Source organism: Equus caballus, chromosome 1, assembly GCF_041296265.1.
Source record: "Equus caballus isolate H_3958 breed thoroughbred chromosome 1, TB-T2T, whole genome shotgun sequence".
Lineage (NCBI taxonomy): Eukaryota > Metazoa > Chordata > Mammalia > Perissodactyla > Equidae > Equus > Equus caballus.
In genome coordinates, this window is record NC_091684.1 from 41188921 (window position 1) to 41192837 (window position 3917).

The following is a 3917-nucleotide window of genomic DNA, read 5'->3' on the forward strand; positions in this document are numbered from 1 at the left end:
GTCAGATCATCTTAGTCAGCTGAAGCCATCGTGTGGTGTGAGTGGGGGCTCTCCAGTGTGCAAACCTGCTGACCTAGACCCACTCATTTCAGGTTGTGGTGGGGCACAACTTTGGAAAATGGGTATCTTGTATGCCCTGGTCTCCAGGAGGAATGAGAGGTGAATTGATAATGGTCCCTTGCAAATTTATCCCCACTATGGAAAAGAAAACTAAAAGTCATGTCTACTTAGGCTATATTCCTGTATTTCTTTTAAAAGGACAACATATAAACTCCTGGTTGCACATTATGTCCAAGTCTTTTGGGAGAAAACGTCCAACAGTGGTTTGTGCCTGTCTCATACTTGTTTTATTTTATTTGGCAGCAAGAGGAAGATTGTATTTCGAATAAAAACTCAGTTCTATCCCTTATACGTTTCATTAAGCATCATATGTTGTTCCTGTCCTCTTTCCACAGTCATGCCCAGGCATGCTTTGCAGACTTCTTTTGTGGGAATATTTTTGCTCATTTCTACATTTATGGTCTCTTGTAGCCAGAAAATAAATCTGACATCTGACATGGGGTTGGAAGATTTGAAGAAGATGAAAGTCCCTTATCAACTCATTGTTTATATTAACAAATTGATAAAATTGCTTTTTCTTGATGCAGTTTAGAAAAAACTGCTGGGAAACCTAAAACCGAAATATATTCCTGGAGAGAACACAAGGGAGGGAGAGTGGGAGAGACTGAGCAGCTGGAAGTCTGAACCCAGCCTCTGCCCCTGGCAAACTGTGTGTCCTTAGGCAAGACACACAAACTTTCTGAGCCTCAGGCTCCCCTCATTAGGTCACATCAGTGTGATACTGCCTTGAGCCTGAGTTCAAATTTGTTTGAGCACAGAGTGAGATAAAAGGACTGTGCTCTCCCAAAAGTACTTTCATGATTTGTGAATATGCTTCAAAAAGTGGAAGACCAGGCCACCTGCCCGAACCTGAGTCCCGCGGCCTCTCGCTTTCCCGCGCGAACAACATGAGCTTCAGCACCGGCTCCACCTTCTCCACCAACTACCGGTCCCTTGGCTCCTTGCAGCAGCGCGGCCAGCGTCTATGCAGGCGCCGGGGGCTCGGGCTCCGGCATCTCCGTGTCCCGCTCCTCCAGCTCCCGGGGCAGCTGGGGGGCTGGGGGTCTGGCCGTGGGGATGGCCGGGGGTCTGGTGGGGGTAGGAGGCATCCAGAGTGAGAAGGAGGCCATGCAACACCTGAATGACCGCCTGGCTTCCTACCTGGAGAGGGTAAGGAGCCTGGAGACGGAGAATCGGAGACTGGAGAGCAAGATCCGGGAACACCTGGAGAAGAAGCGGCCCCAGGTCTGAGACTGGGGGCCTTACCTCAAGATCGTCGAGGAGCTGAGGGCTCAGATCTTTGCAAATTCTGTAGACAATGCCCGCATCGTTCTGCAGATTGACAACGCCGGTCTTGCTGCTGATGACTTCAGAGTAAAGTATGAGACGGAGCTGGCCATGAGCCAGTCTGTGGAGAGTGACATCCATGGGCTCCGAAAGGTCATTGATGACACCAATGTCACTCGGCTGCAGCTGGAGACGGAGATCGAGGCTCTCAAGGAGGAGCTGCTCTTCATGAAGAACCACGAGGAGGAAGTGAAGAGTCTTCAGAACCAGACTGCCAGCTCTGGGTTGACCATGGAATTGGATGCCCCCAAATCCAGTACCTCAGCAAGATCATGGCGGACATCCGGGCCCAATATGAAGAGCTGGCTCGGAAGAACCGAGAGGAGCTGGACAAGTCTTAGTCCCAGCAGATTAAGGAGAGCACCATAGTGGTCACCACGCAGACCGCCGAGATAGGCACTACTGAGGCCACACTCAAGGAGCTGAGCACATGGTGCAGTCCTTGGAGATCGACCTGAACTCGATGAGAAATCTGAAGGCCAGCTTGGAGAACAACCTGAGGGAGGTGGAGGCCCGCTTCGCTATGCAGATGGAGCAGCTCAATGAGATCCTGCGGCACCTGGAGTCCAAGCTGGCCCAGACCCGGGCAGAGGGCCAACGCCAGACCCAAGAGTCCGAAGCCCTGCTGAACATCAAGGTCAAGCTGGAGGCTGAGATCGCCACCTACCGCCGCCTGCTGGAAGCCGGGGAGGACTTCAGTCTTGGCGACGCCCTGGACAGCAGCGGCTCCTTACAAACCGTCCTGAAGACCACCACTCGCAGGATTGTGGATGGCAGAGTGGTGTCCGAGACCAACGACACCAAAGTTCTGAGGCATTGAGGCCGCAGAAGCAGGGTACCCTTTGGGGAGCAGTAGGCCAATAAAAAGTTCAGTGGTCATTGGACCACACTTTAAAAAAAAAAAAAAAAAAAAAAAAAAAAAAGTGGAAGACTAGTTAAAAGAATAAAAATGCCTCCTGAACCCAGAAAACTGAATAGAGCTCCCTCCCTTGCCACGTGACTTCCTTCAGCAGTTTCTGGTGGTCTTAGAGGCAGGTGGATACAGACCCTTTGTACCAGCTCTGCTCTGCTCTGTTCCCCACGGTCTTGTGGACAGATCCTGTCATATTCGTCCCCATGATGGTTCTTGATCAGTGCCTCCAAAGGTGGATGCTCTCCTCTAATGGTCATTGAAAAGCTAAATCAGGGGCTGGCCCCGTGGCCGAGTGGTTAAGTTCGTGCGCTCCGCTGCAGGCGGGCCAGTGTTTCGTCGGTTCGGGTCCTGGGCGCGGACATGGCACTGCTCATCGGACCACGCTGAGGCGGCGTCCCGCATGCCACAACTGGAAGGACCCACAACGAAGAATACACAACTGTGTACTGGGGGGCTTTGGGGAGAAAAAGGAAAAAATAAAATCTTTAAAAAAAAAAAAAAAAAAAAAAGAAAAGCTAAATCAGTCAACATACATTAGCACCTATGGTTCATCAGGCATTGTGCTGGACTGTGACTTAATCATAATAATGAAAACAACAACAATATTCCAGGAGGTCCTTTAAGAGCTTACATCAATGATCTCATTTGATGTGCATGACAAACCCCTAAAGTGCATAATATTTCCCTGTTTAATGAATTAAGACTGAGGCAGAGAGAAGTTAAGTAACTTGTCAGAGGTTAAACAGCCTGTTAGCTGTGGAATCAGCCTATGCATCCCAAAAATGGCTAAAACCTCCTCCCTGACTCCAAGCAGCTTGTAATCCACTAGGAGGTTTGCATTTCACATTCTACTAACCGTGACATAGAATGACACATCCCAGCCTAGTGCTGTGGGCTGAGGCAACTCAGATGCGGGCTTGATCATTTCTGCCTATTTCTATTAGGAGGGCTTCAAAGAGAAGTGAATAGCTGAGTTGAACCTTAGGCACAGAGCCAAGCTAACCAGACCTGGCTTGTCACCATTCACTTGGATCTATCCAGCCAGGATTTAGATAGGATTCCTGCCATAGTTTTCAGTAGCCATGCTGGCCCAGGTGTCAGTGAATTGAAGGAAAAGGAAAAAAGAAAAAAGCTTAGTTGAGTGGTCAAATACTTAGTGCTTGATTATACTACAAACCCCCTACCGGCCAGCTTTCTATCCAGTATCCACTCACTTCAGGCAACTCATAAAAGCTGAGACCCTGGAGATCATCTAGTTCAATGATAGCAAATAGATTTTATTTCATGTGCCAATTCCAATCCGCTGAGTGTTGCTGCTAGAACACTGGATTTAGAAGAATCCTGAGGCTGCCAGGGATCAAAGGAAAAAGTGCCACAATTGATTAGTGATGTCTGACGCAGGCCCGGGAGTGGAGAATAATGACACACATGCAACACGTATACCAGACTGAATCTATTCTAACACGTTTATTTTACAGAAGAGTAAATAGGACTCTGAAATGAGAGGGTGAATGCCTCAAAATTACTTAGCAGGTAGAGCTACCTGATTTCCAGCACT

General features: G+C 48.9%; 1 pseudogene; it reads left to right on the forward strand.

Moving 5' to 3' along the window:
* The first annotated feature begins 1007 nt into the window (after positions 1–1007).
* LOC100062349 (keratin, type I cytoskeletal 18 pseudogene) lies at positions 1008–2298 on the forward strand (annotated as a pseudogene).
* The last annotated feature ends 1619 nt before the right edge of the window (positions 2299–3917 follow it).